The 15,133-nt window shown below is 38.3% G+C and overlaps 1 protein-coding gene across 3 annotated transcripts in view; it reads right to left on the reverse strand.

Annotated features, from left to right (window-relative positions):
- The window catches only part of mid1 (midline 1), a 42,166-nt gene that overhangs the window by 17,338 nt on the left and 9,695 nt on the right, over positions 1-15,133 (reverse strand). Inside the window, exon 1 of one of the 3 annotated variants that reach the window (XM_078795468.1) lies at positions 15,061-15,081. The exons of 1 other annotated variant lie outside the window; for it this stretch is intronic. The gene's annotated coding sequence lies outside the window, so the exon portion shown is untranslated. Of the gene's footprint in view, positions 1-4,485; positions 4,632-15,060; positions 15,082-15,133 lie in introns of those variants that run through there. One more of the 3 variants, XM_058082269.2, reaches the window with a different exon arrangement.

The raw sequence follows: 15,133 nt of genomic DNA on the forward strand, positions 1-15,133 counted from the left end.
CTAAGAGATACTTTCTAGAAAAGATGTCTCACTTTGTAAACTTTTTAACCTTAGCGTTTTCAACAATATTTATTTGAACTTTTAGCTTTTTGTTACTTTCATTTTAACGAACTTATGAAACATATGAATTATGTTTATGAGGTTTTCCAGTTTCTTTTCATGCTTTTCACAGAGAGAAAGCAACAAAGCTTGTCTATATTCGAGAGCACTCACTCTCTAGTGGCCCTAAAAGATACTTTGTAGAAAAGATGTCTCACTTTGTAAACTTTTTAACCTTAGCGTTTTTAACAATATTTATTAGAACTTTTAGCTTTTTGTTACTTTCATTTTAACGAACTTATGAAACATATGAATTATGTTTATGAGGTTTTCCAGTTTCTTTTCGTGCTTTTCACCAAGAAAACACAACAAAGCTTGTCTATATGCGAGAGCACTCACTCTCTAGTGGCCCAAAATGACACTTTCTCGAGAAGATGTCTCACTCTGTAAACTTTTTAACCTTAGCGTTTTTTAACAATATTTATTAGAACTTTTAGCTATTTATTACTTTCATTTTAACGGTTTAACATTTGAATGTCTTTGACCCAAAGACACGACAACCTTCATGGCTCTCTTAGCTAAAAATGTTCCGACCCCTTAAGTCTGTTGACGTGTGATGCTAAGAGTGAGACGTTGTACGACTCACTTGAGTTTCTCCTGGAGAAAAAAAAAACTGTCAAAGAAATGAACTTATCACTCGCAGCTTGATTTGATTAGCAAGTAATGGCTCGTTTAGAGATGAAACGACGACAATGTCAAAGATAGGAAGACAATTTCCCGCTCAAACACTTCCTAATCCGTTTGGCTACGGCCTTTTATCAGCCTTAATGACGGCCGCAAAGCGCAGACCCGAGGAGATGCTGATTGCTCCTTGTTTCCTTTCCTTTCCTGGAGGAAGACACCTAATGGCATTATCTCTGATCGTGTCTGCGCAACGCAACCGTGACCGACGTCCGACGTCCGACGGAGGCCTGCTGGTGCTCCTCTGAAGCCGCCGTGCTCGGCTGCAGCCCACTCAGGCCTGTAATGTGATTTACGGCTTTAGCCCAGCAAAGCGCTTGATTAGACAGACACAATCTACCTGATCTGAGATTAAGATGCGTGCTTCCTGCTTCCGGTGCTGCGTCCTTTCATCGCTTTGTGCGCAGCAGCAGCTGGAGATTTAGTCAATAAATGTTGGTGCAGATCTGGATATAGGTGCATAGCAGAGATTTACGACTTCCACTAACAACAAAATGAGACATGAGGTCGCAATTGTCTTTTGTTGTCATTACATATGGCAGCCAATACAGGTTGGTGCACAACTGGTAATGGTAATGGTAATGGTAATGGTAATGGTTTAATTTCATTTGAACATGCATCAGATTACAATTGAATGCATCCCATAATCAGTTCACAGTTCCACATGTCCAAAAGGAGTAGGAAGAAGCAAAGCTTATTAAGTCCTACCCCTCCATCCTACTTTTACAATCAGTAACTGTTACATTTGTTCACTTCCTGCTTTCCGAATATGGTTTAAGGCTTTTATTTTTAATTTTTAAATTTGTTAAATTTTATGAATTTTTAATTTTTTTAATTTTAACATTTTTAATTTAAAAAACAGTTCCACATGTCCAAAAGTAGTAGGAAGAAGCAAAGCTTATTAAATCCTACCCCTCCATCTGGTACTTTTACAATCAGTAACTGTTACATTTGTTCACTTCCTGCTTTCCGAATATGGTATATGGTTTTTTTTTGTTTTTTTTTATTTTTTTGAATTTTATTGATTTTGAATTTTATTTTTTTTAATTTAAAACACAGTTCTACATGTCCAAAAGGAGTAGGAAGAAGCACAGCTTATTAAATCCTACCCCTCCATCTGGTACTTTTATAATCAGTAACTGTTACATTTGTTCACTTCCTGCTTTCCAAATATGGTTTAAGGGTTTTTTGTTTTTTTTTTAATTTTTAATTTTTTTAATTAAAAAATATAAAACAGTTCCACATGTCCAAAAGGAGTAGGAAGAAGCAAAGCTTATTAAATCCTACCCTTCCATCTGGTACTTTTACAATCAGTAACTGTTACATTTGTTCACTTCCTGCTTTCCTAATATGGTTTAAGGTTTTTTTATTTTTAAATTTTTTAGTCCTGTACCGAAGTACGAGGAGATATGACTGGATAAAGGTGGTGATAAAGGTGGTGATCAAAACATTTCTACCTCCACCAATCACAAAATGAAACATAAGAGGCTCAACGCCTACTTAACGAACTACCACAACATGGTTGTTAAAGGTTAAGATGAAGGTCAAGGAAAATGGTGCAGATCTGGATAAAGGTGCATTTGGGGATTTATTTCACGTGCACCACTTGCCGAATGTGACTGAAGTTATATGTTCATGTTTTTAGTTCCAAGAATGATTCAAAAGGTAATACACTTGGTGCAGATCTGGCCATCAAAGGATCTGTTCCATACAAGAATTTCATTCCGGAGATGATTTTGGACAACGCTGCTTTCTATTATTCTTCCTGCTTTCTCACTGTGTTGTTGAGGTCAGCTGCAAACTCTCATTTCCTGTGTGTGGCTTGGCACGTGCCAACGGTGAAGGAAAACACCAAGACCTTTCCAAAACCAAGAGGGGACTTTTGTCGTTGTTGTTTTGACAAACACACACAAGAAAATATAGGTTTAAAAAAAAAAACAACAACCAGCCACTTCAAACACAACAACAATGATAATGTTGCTCTTGAAAGCAGACTAGTCATTTACAGAAGCCAAACTGCATGCAAAAGCAGTTTATTTTGGGCGACAGTCAAAGCGCACCACCGTGTGGCTGATTTTATTACTGCAATTGCTGGAGCATTTTCTGAATGCTGAAGATCACACCTTCAAATTATTATTGTTGCTATTCAAATGATGAATAAAATAAAAAATATATCTAGCTACCTACCTACCTATTTACTGAGAGAACAAAATATGTGTCTCAGAACAGATTATTATTATTATTATTATTCCATGTCTCGTTTGCTATGATTTCCTACACAGTAATCTTTTTTTTTATTATTGGTTCCAGACCTGCAAGTATGATTCCTTATTTCTAAATAGAATATTTGTGTAGTTCGAGCATTAAAAATACGTTTTATGACCTTTTAACATCATTAGAGCCCTTCACAGGAAATAACACCCCTATATGGTCATGTTTACACTGGTATTATCCAATATGTAATAATAATATAATGTGTCCCGGTGATAGATGGGGCTGTGTGGGGAGAGGACAGGAAGTTGAATGACGTCGGGGTTCGGAGTTGAGTTTTGGCCTGACGTGTGTTCCGACTTCAATGGTTATTAGGGATTTTTCTTAGGGACTATTGTGTCTGGTGTGCGATAACCTGCAATAAAAGTATGTTGTTCTGGCACTCGAGTCTGAACCGTAACAGTAACACTACTGACACCTAGTGACCAATGTAGAATATTACATTTCATTAACATCTTTGAATGCATCCTTTGAATGCCTTATATTTATATTTTTTTCTTCATTTGTATGTTTAAAAATACTGCAAAAATTAGCTGAAATGTACTTTTTTCATGAAAAAGCAAGATTAAAAAAAATTATATATTAAAAATATTTGAATACAGATTTTTTTTAAATTTAATTTTATATTATTATATTTTTAGAATTATATATTTTTATATAAAAATTATTTTGAAATATTTTATATATATACTTTTATACATAAAATATTTTTATCTACATTTTATATAATTTTATTTTCCAGTGTTATCCATTATCATAAAAAAACAGCAAAAATCCAACTTTTCTTCAATAATATTGACTCCTTCAAGAGCCCTCCTTGTGTTACCATGGTGACACCTCCACGTCTGTTTGTCTCAGGGGCGATCGACACTCTCTGGTGGGAAGATGTCAAACATTCCTCCTTACAGGAACCAGATAAGTAACCAATTAGCAGGACGGACCATGAAAACAAAACCCGCCGTGTCCCGCTCGTACCCACAGCCAGCTAATGGACATTGTAGCTCTAAAAAACACCTGTCGGCCAACTGTCGGCATGATAATAAACATACGCTTTGGCATTGTCAAGGTCATGAGGTGAGCAGGTAATGGATGAAAGGTCGTGTTATCGCTTTGAAAGCAATAAAACAACTTTTATGACTCACAGAAACCACAGAAGCACAAGTTTCGTTCCAAAGGGAAACGAATGCTCGGGTTCTATTTAAATAGACGCCTCCTCGACAAAATAGCGGAATTGACTGTGAAAGGAGTTCTACTCGTGCTTTTGATGGCTTCCTGCTTAGTCATCCCTCCCCTTTGGGAATCGAGCGATGAAAACACAAAGGAATCAGTAAACACAAGAAGGCCTTCCTCCCGTGTTAAAATTCAAGCTGGTGTTTTCTCCAGCGACGACACGACACGACACGACACGAACGCACAAACGCCAAAGTGACTTACCCGCCTCATGATGGCATCCATCAGTCAGCAAGAAGAGAGCATTCAAGTGTCGGACAAAGCAGTGCTGTGACTGACTGACTGACTGACTGACTGACTGACTGAGTCAGTGAGTGAACTTTGGCCGCAGTCGCTCCTGCCTGCTCCTGCTTGCTCCTGCCTGCTCCTGCCTGCTCCTGCTTGCTCCTGCCTGCTCCTGCCTGCTCCTGCCTGCTCCTGCCTGCTCCTGCCTGCTCCTGCCTGCTCCTGCCTGCTCCTCCTCATCCACTCACACCAGCAGGAGGAGGATCGAAACTTTCCGCCCGGCCTCTCTTCTCGTTTCTATCGAGCCACTTTTTAGGCACGCATGCATACGGGCCTGCAAATTGTTGCAGTGGGGGGGAGTGGAGTGGGGGGGGGGTAGAGCATGGAAAGAGGCCACGGCTCTCCACAAACATTCTAATAGACGAGGACACTGAATGCATCAGCAGCATATTTGTCTGAATTGAATGATGACACACGATCACTATAACTGTAGTTATGATTTAGTTATGATGACTTACTGATTATTGCAGTTGGAGAGTATGGTACTCGGGTTTGGAGTATTTTATCATTGTATATAGTACACTAACATCGTCATGTGTTAGTTTTTATGTTCATATTTGATGTTTTTTCCACACTATCTAATATAGTGTCTAATCCTGTATAAAATATGACTTTTGTATTATTATTATTATTATTTATAATTATTATATAATTATAATTATAATAATTATTATATATAATAATATGGCTTCAGAACCATGGGTTAAATAGTAACTTTATAATTATAATTATATTAATTATATTATATATTATATATTATTATAAATTATTTTATTATATATTATATTATATATAATAATTATTATAGTTATAATCATATAATAATTATAAATAATAATATAATATATAATATAATTCTTATAATTATAAAGTTATTATGGGTATAATAATTATTATAATTATAATGATATCATAATTATAAAAATAATATAATAATAATAATATAAATAAATATATATTATATAATAAAATTATTATAATTATAAAGTTATTATTTAGCCCATGGTCTTGAAGCCACTAACGACAATCTTTGCGGCTCTGTCATTTTTTTTAAAAAAGAGTTTTAAAAAATCTGACTCACTACAAGTCTGTGAATGCAACTGTATCGAGTTCTGACTGCTGATTGGACGAGTAAGAGACAGGGGGAGGGGCACCAGCGTGCGCAGCATAGATGCATAATTAAGCACATTTTTATTTTTTGCCTAAATTGAGCATTTTCAAACATAAAAATGGTTCCATGAACTAAAACACAAATGTAATGCATTCAGTGTGCATATTCCGTGCATCCAAGCACTCACCAAAACAACAGGATTTTATTGCAGGCTTGAATTATCTCACATTAAGCGCAATAATAATAATAATAACATAATAATAATCCAAAAGGAGAAAACCCACGCATGCACGAGGAGAACATGCAAACTCCACACAGAGATGGCCGAGGGTGGAATTGAACCCTGGTCTCCTAGCTGTGAGGTCTGCGCGCTAACCACTCAACCACCGTGCAACTCTAATCAAGTTGCATTTCCATAAAACGGCATTAATATGATTAATATTACAGTATAGATTGATGCTGTAATCATCAGTATTGGTAACCTAGCAGTAAGACCAACAGCCTTATTGACCCATCCATCCATCCAACCATCAACAATCTATACGCTTAATCCAGTGGAAGGTCAAAGGAAGCTGCAGCCGGCTGACATCGGTCAGGGGGCGGGGTCTCTATTTTCAAATCAATAGGAAGCCAATAAGAAGACACACTGCGGTGCGCTCACGTGGCTGGAAAATCATTAACGTAACGAGACGTAATACAGTTTGATTGGCGGCTAAATCCTCATGTGAACAGGCCTCAATGAGCACGTGGCGTAGTTTGAATATCAACATCAACCCAACGTAAACACAACTGGCACTGAGATTAGCGCTACAAGTTTGGAGACTCCAAATTGTCCATAGGTATGAATGTGAGTGTGAATGGTTGTTTGTCTATATGTGCCCTGTGATTGGCTGGCCACCAGTCCAGGGTGTACCCCGCCTCTCCACCCGAAGACAGCTGGGATAAGTGGTAAGAAAATGAATGAATGAAATATATATAATACTAGAGTACACATTGGAAAAAAAATCTGTAAAAAAAATGTGATATCAGTCGGTATCAGATTTTTTTTCCCGATCATGAAAACCGATATTAAATTATTATATTCCACCCCAGGTGATATGTCATGTTACACATATCGGTATCAGCTGATATCGGGATCGGAAATTGACAGTTGACAATATCAGCAAAAAAAAAAAAAAAAACAATATCGGACATTGTTAAAAAAAATACTGAGATTTTGAGAATAAAGTCAAAAATTACGAGAATAATTTCGACCATTTATGGGAAAACAAGTAATAAATTTACACAAAAAAAGCGGTACAGTTACAAGAAAAAAGTAGCAAATTTAAGAGAATAAAGTCATAAATTGAGGCAAAAAAGGAGTAGTACATTGTGAGGTCTGCGCGCAAACCACTCGACCGCCGTGCAGCTGAGTGTAAATATGATGTCTCATATTTTAGTCACCATTTAGTCGCAGTCGGACAATATCGGACATCCCTAAAAAACAATGAGATTTTGAGAATAAAGTCAAAAATTTACAAGAAAAATTTCATCCACTTATGGAAAAACAAGCTGTACATTTACGAGAAAAAATTAAGAGAATAAAGTCATAAATTTACGAGAATAATTTTGTCCATTTATGGGAAAACAAGTTGTAAATTTACAAAAAAAAAGGGGTACATTTACGAGAAAAATTTAAGAGAATAAAGTAATAAATTTAGGAGGCAAAAATTTTGTAGTACATTGACAGAAATTAGTCATAAATATATGAGAAAAAGTCATATTACTTTTTCATGTCCCCTTTTTATAGCCAATTTGAGATTACGGCAATAGTGTCGAAAATTTACCATGAAAAACTTAAGTTGAACTCGAGTCTCCTAGCTGTGAGGTCTGCGCGCAAACCACTCGACCGCCGTGCAGCTGAGTGTAAATATGATGTCTCATATTTTAGTCACCATTTAGTCGCAGTCGGACAATTTCGGACATCCCTAAAAAATAATGAAATTTTGAGAATAAAGTCAAAAATTTACAAGAATAATTTCATCCATTTATGGAAAAACAAGCTGTACATTTATGAGAAAAATTTAAGAGATTGAAGTAATAAATTTAAGAGGCAAAAATGTAGTAGTATACATTGACAGAAATTAGTCATAAATATATGAGAAAAAAATCATATTACCTTTTCATGTCCCCTTTTTATAGCCAATTTGAGATTACGGCAATAGTGTCGAAAATTTACCATGAAAAACTCAAGTTGAACTCAAGTCTCCTAGCTGTGAGGTCTGCGCGCAAACCACTCGACCGCCGTGCAGCTGAGTGTAAATATGATGTCTCATATTTTAGTCACCATTTAGTCGCAGTCGGACAATTTCGGACATCCCTAAAAAAATAATGAAATTTTGAGAATAAAGTCAAAAATGTACGAGAATAATTTCGTCCATTTATGGGAAAACAAGTTGTACATTTACGAGAAAAATTTAAGAGAATAAAGTAAAAAAAATACAAGAATAATTTTGTCCATTTATGGGAAAACAAGTTGTACATTTACGAAAAAAAAGGGTACATTTACGAGAAAAATTTACCATGAGAAACTTAAGTTGAACTCGAGTCTCCTAGCTGTGAGGTCTGCGCGCAAACCACTCGACCGCCGTGCAGCTGAGTGTAAATATGATGTCTCATTTTTTTTTTTTTTTTTAATTCACAAAAAAAGGGGTACATTTACGAGAAAAATTTAAGAGAATAAAGTCATAAATTTAAAAGGCAAAAAAGTAGTATTACATTGACAGAAATGAGAGATAAATATCTGTATCTGGCTTGGAGCCCATACACAATCACGTTCCTTCTCACTTTGTGTGTAACGTTTGCAGTTATCGGATGGAACAAGTCGGGCTTGACCTTGTCATGTCAGCCTACAGCATCAGCGCACGGCGAATGATGTGTAATAAAAACCCCCGACGTAGCCTGCGGGGGTTGGAGTAAGTATGAAAATACATGTGAGTGCACTGAAAACAAGCGAGATTGTCAGGAATGTTTGATAACACGCAGGCGTGATCATCATGGCAGCGGGGAGCGGAAAAAAAAGGTGAATGCATTTCCGTTTTTTATGACAAACTTTAAGGTGACACTCATTTTGAAAAAAAAAAAAAAAAGAATCTTACCTCTCCGCCATGCAGCCTGTCCAAAGTGAGCACAGAAAAGGAAGATTTCCTCTCACAAAACACCAGTTTTCCTCGTCTAAGCTCAGTCTAAACTGCGTCCTCAGTCTCAGCTCTACCTCCCAAAAAAAAAAAAAAATGGCTCCTCAGTCGCTAATCCTCTCTCAAGGAAGCCCGGGCCGCTCCAAATGCTTCAACGTGATGTTTTTTTTTTTTGCTATTATTTTCTTGGTTGGGATCATTAACTTTGCCCCATGAGAAAATCACAGCACCTCCTTCCTGTGGGAGGCTGTCAATCACACGTGCTGACGAGGAGGAGGAGGCACGGACCCTGCATGATGAATGGGAATTCTGGGCCGGATGGGCACACAGCTGAGCCTGTTTTAATAGCATTCCTAATTGGCTTCTACGCACTAAGTAGCCACAAGTGAGTAAAAATGTCTTTTTAAATAATTCAGCGTCTAGTCTGGACACTCGGCAGGGGGGCCCCGAGAGGGGAGTGTATAAAGCATCCGTTGCCATGGTATTGTAACCAGACCGCAAACGCATCCCGGCGCCGGAGCCAAATGCCACTCTGATCTTTTCACTGGCGCAACCTTCAGCTCCGTCACGGCCGCTTGTTTGTTTCTCAATCCGAACCCCCCAGCCCCCCACCGCTGTCCGTCACCGGCCGACTCCCTGCGGCATCCTCCGGCTAATCCCGACGTTTGTTGAGACGCTTTTAATACTTGAAGAGGGTCATTCCGCTCCCGGTGACCGCAGCTAAACTCCTCTGCCGGAAAAAAACAATGAATGAATGAAGACAAGGCGCCCTGGTGATCCGACTCCTTAAACGTCTTTGGACGTTTGGGGATTTTTAAGCGGAACGCTGCAACCCAAGCATCCGCTTCCCATCCTGTAGATGGGACACCTTGTTCTTAAGAACTCCATGATCAGATCATCGGAAAATAAGTTGTCACGCCCCTCTTAAAGAAAAAGTAAGTATGTGTAGAACAATGCATCTATTATGTGTCTGCCGGTATCAGTGTTGTGCAACTTTGATTGTGCTATGTGAGTGTGTATGTGCAAAGAAGGCCTTAAAGTTGTAGTAGCGTCTTTTTTTTTTTTGCTGGCGTCCTCCCGTTTTCTATATTTTCCCTGTATTTTAATTTTTATTAAAAAAAACCTCCTCTCCGATTCAACTGGAGGTGACTATAGGGGTGTTATTTTATGTCTAGAGGGCTCTAATAATGTCCGTTCATTCATTCATTTTCTATCGCTTATCCTCACGAGTGTCGCAGGGGGGGTGCTGGAGCCTATCCCAGCTGTCTTCGAGGCAAAAGGCGGGGTACACCCTGGACTGGTGGCCAGCCAATCACAGGGCACATATATAGACAAACAACCATTCACACTCACACTCACATTCAAGCGGTAGAAAATGAATGAGTGAGTGTAAAGGTGACTGTAGGGGTGTTATTTAAGGTCTAGAGGACTCTAATAATGTTTCAAAAATGTATTTAGAAGGTAATGAACGGGTTCTCGGCTGCACGGCGGTCGAGTGGTTAGCGCGCAGACCTCACAGCGAGGTGACCCGAGTTCAATTCCACCCTCGGCCAACTCTGTGTGGAGTTTGCATGTTCTCATCGTGCATGCGTGGCTTTTCTCTGGGTACTCCGGTTTCCTCCCACATTCCAAAAACATGCTAGGTTAATTAGCCACTCCAAATTGTCCATAGGTATGAATGTGAGTGTGAATGGTTGTTTGTCTATATGTGCCCTGTGATTGGCTGGCCACCAGTCCAGGGTGTACCCCGCCTCTCGCCTAAAGGAAAAGCGGTAGAAAATGCTTTTGGAATGTGGGAGGAAACCAGAAAACCCACACATGCACAGGTAGAACATGCAAATTGGAAAAAGTCAGAGCTTTTTCTCCCTGTCACTCACACCCAGCAGTGTCCTGAAGTGACCTGGTCTTTCATGCATCATGTAACAAGTGCAGCAGTACCGTCCGACTCCAACGCAATGAAAAGATATTGAAAAGTGGGCCGGATATTTCGGGCCCTTTCATAATGGAAATGCCAAAGCGCTACGGTGGTTGACGCTTCTCCTAATTTTATCCTACACAAACACCCCTGTCACCTCCTTATGTAAAACACCCCCATTCACATTCGTCACTTCTCATTGGTGTCATCCCTGTGATAATTTACAGGCAGGAAATCGACTTGAAAGTGTCAGCGCTCCCGCCCCGCAGCTATAAACATCCATAAATTGTCTGGGAAGTAATGACTTCACCGCGCCACCGTGAGTCTCATTGTCAGATTCATCTTGGTGCAATAAAGTGTAATAAAACAGCTGACATTTATATTTGGACCACGCTGACATTTGAATCCGGGGGGGGGATGGGAAATGGGGGGGGGCGGATCTGGTGAGGTCAATACGCCTTGCCGAGTCCGGGGTCAACCCAAAGTTAGGTCCCACTTTTGACTAAAATATTAGAAGTCCCAACTTCACCGCCTGGAAACACACCAAGCCGTCCTATCGCCAGATTGGCGCGAGAGCTTTCTCTTGCTGCGCAGGCAGCAATTATTAAAAGTCCAAACCAACACAAATATGATATACTCTACACCTTGTCTTTTCTGTATGTCCTGGCAGTCATCCTGTAGCCTGCACAATGTGGTGTAAACAAATAATAATAAGAATGAAATGTGACTATAGGGGTGTTATTTTATGTCTTCGGAGCTCTAATAATGTTAAAACCTATATTGTTGTGTCCACTATATTGAGTAATACGAGCGCAAATGTGACTATAGGGGTGTTATTTCATGTCTAGAGAGCTCTAATAATGTTAAAACCTATATTGTTGTGTCCACTATATTGAGTAATACAAATGCAAATGTGACTATAGGGGTGTTATTTCATGTCTCGAGAGCTCTAATAATGTTAAAACCTATATTGTTGTGTCCACTATATTGAGTAATACGAATGCAAATGTGACTATAGGGGTGTTATTTCATGTCTAGAGAGCTCTAATAATGTTAAAACCTATATTGTTGTGTCTATTATATTGAGTAATACAAGCGCAAATGTGACTATAGGGGTGTTATTTCATGTCTAGAGAGCTCTAATAATGTTAAAACCTATATTGTTGTGTCCACTATATTGAGTAATACGAGCGCAAATGTGACTATAGGGGTGTTATTTCATGTCTAGAGAGCTCTAATAATGTTAAAACCTATATTGTTGTGTCCACTATATTGAGTAATACGAGCGCAAATGTGACTATAGGGGTGTTATTTCATGTCTAGAGAGCTCTAATAATGTTAAAACCTATATTGTTGTGTCCACTATATTGAGTAATACGAGCGCAAATGTGACTATAGGGGTGTTATTTCATGTCTAGAGAGCTCTAATAATGTTAAAACCTATATTGTTGTGTCTATTATATTGAGTAATACGAGCGCAAATGTGACTATAGGGGTGTTATTTCATGTCTAGAGAGCTCTAATAATGTTAAAACCTATATTGTTGTGTCCACTATATTGAGTAATACGAGCGCAAATGTGACTATAGGGGTGTTATTTCATGTCTAGAGAGCTCTAATAATGTTAAAACCTATATTGTTGTCTCCACTATATTGAGTAATACGAGCGCAAATGTGACTATAGGGGTGTTATTTCATGTCTAGAGAGCTCTAATAATGTTAAAACCTATATTGTTGTGTCCACTATATTGAGTAATACGAATGCAAATGTGACTATAGGGGTGTTATTTCATGTCTAGAGAGCTCTAATAATGTTAAAACCTATATTGTTGTGTCCACTATATTGAGTACTACGAATGCAAATGTGACTATAGGGGTGTTATTTTATGTCTTTGGAGCTCTAATAATGTTAAAACCTATATTGTTGTGTCCACTATATTGAGTAATACGAGTGCAAATGTGACTATAGGGGTGTTATTTCATGTATCAAGAGCTCTAATAATGTTAAAACCTATATTGTTGTGTCCACTATATTGAGTAATACGAGCGCAAATGTGACTATAGGGGTGTTATTTCATGTCTAGAGAGCTCTAATAATGTTAAAACCTATATTGTTGTGTCCACTATATTGAGTAATACGAGCGCAAATGTGACTATAGGGGTGTTATTTCATGTCTAGAGAGCTCTAATAATGTTAAAACCTATATTGTTGTGTCCACTATATTGAGTACTACGAGCGCAAATGTGACTATAGGGGTGTTATTTCATGTCTAGAGAGCTCTAATAATGTTAAAACCTATATTGTTGTGTCTATTATATTGAGTAATACAAGCGCAAATGTGACTATAGGGGTGTTATTTCATGTCTAGAGAGCTCTAATAATGTTAAAACCTATATTGTTGTGTCCACTATATTGAGTAATACGAGCGCAAATGTGACTATAGGGGTGTTATTTCATGTCTAGAGAGCTCTAATAATGTTAAAACCTATATTGTTGTGTCCATTATATTGAGTAATACGAGCGCAAATGTGACTATAGGGGTGTTATTTCATGTCTAGAGAGCTCTAATAATGTTAAAACCTATATTGTTGTGTCCACTATATTGAGTAATACGAGCGCAAATGTGACTATAGGGGTGTTATTTCATGTCTAGAGAGCTCTAATAATGTTAAAACCTATATTGTTGTGTCCACTATATTGAGTAATACGAGCGCAAATGTGACTATAGGGGTGTTATTTCATGTCTAGAGAGCTCTAATAATGTTAAAACCTATATTGTTGTGTCCACTATATTGAGTAATATGAGCGCAAATGTGACTATAGGGGTGTTATTTCATGTCTAGAGAGCTCTAATAATGTTAAAACCTATATTGTTGTGTCCACTATATTGAGTAATACGAATGCAAATGTGACTATAGGGGTGTTATTTCAGTGGTTGAAAATCACTGCTCTACACAACCAAGTATTTGACATTGACTGTCACATTACAGCAACTCTTGACAAAGAAGAAATAGTTTTCCTTCCAACTCGATCCGCCTCATATTCCCACTCCTAATCAAGTCCAGAGGTTGCGACGCTGACAGAAACAATTCCATCTTTTATTTATATAAGCTTATATAAGTCTGGAAAAATAGCCGTGCTGTGCTGTACAAATAGTCCTTAATCAATATGTAACATGGCTGTCAAAGTACTTATAATGTTGAAAACAAATGAATATTCATAGCTGCTTAAATAAGGCCATTTGCAGCCTGGAGCAAATGCTCCGCTTGCCAGTTGGCGCACGACGACTGGAAGAAAAAGGAGCTGATAAGAAGCAAAGAGGATGAAATATGATTTTTTTTTAATATAACTAAAAAGTACATGAACTTTGATCCATGTGGGTTGAATCGGAACTGAGATAGGAAAGGATTCGGCGAGCTTGCCACAAAGTAGAAATCAATATTACTAAATTAAATATTCTCACAGTTACAGCACAGAAAACCAGTTTATGACTTTTTAAAGACAGGTTTTAATGTTATTAGAGCTCCATAGACATAAAATAACACCCCTATAGTCACCTTTCATTCCTATTATTCTTTGTTTACACCACATTACGCAGGCTACAGGATGACTGCCAGGACATACAGTTGCCATTAAGATAAGATATGACATAATTAGTAGTACCACAAGGGGACATTTCAGGTTTGCAGTACAAGAGCAAATGAAGTGCAAAAACAGGGTAATACAAATCAGCTAGTTATACACCGTACTGTATATACAGCTAAAGTATACAGTATACATGTTGACCAATTCACATGTATTTCACGGTTTATTGCACTTGTTTATTGCACGGTTATTGCACAGGATTTTTTTTTTTAGCAGTTTTAGAATACTACATCTAATTTGTCTTTCAGTTTGCCCATCAGTTTTATTCCACTTATGTAGCACGTAGTTAGCTGTAACACAATTCTACCATAGGGGCTGCATGGCGTCGGAGTGGTTAGCGCGTAGACCTCACAGCAAGGGGACCAGGGTTCAATTCCACCCTCGGCCATCTCTGTGTGGAGTTTGCATGTTCTCCCCGCTAAAAGGGGAATATTTGATCCCTAAATGGAGGAGAACCCCGACATCTCCTAGCTAACAACAAAGCTTGTGTCGAGTCAAGGCCTTTGCACTGTCCCGCAGGGGTCCAAGTCCACATGATGCCAAGCAGGCCCCAAAATCCCAGCATCGCATTCCCAACTAAGCAGAACTACAGAAACACAAAAAACCTTTGAATTCACGAGCCAAAACGCAAAGTTAGCCTGACTTACATGTGATCCACAGAGGATGTGATGTGCATCTCCCGCTCAAGCCTCAGCCTCAGCATCTCTTCCAAAAGACTAA

This window comes from Doryrhamphus excisus, linkage group LG12 (genome assembly GCF_037039965.1).
Source record: "Doryrhamphus excisus strain RoL-2023G ecotype Guam linkage group LG12, RoL_Dexc_Guam_v1.1, whole genome shotgun sequence".
Lineage (NCBI taxonomy): Eukaryota > Metazoa > Chordata > Actinopteri > Syngnathiformes > Syngnathidae > Doryrhamphus > Doryrhamphus excisus.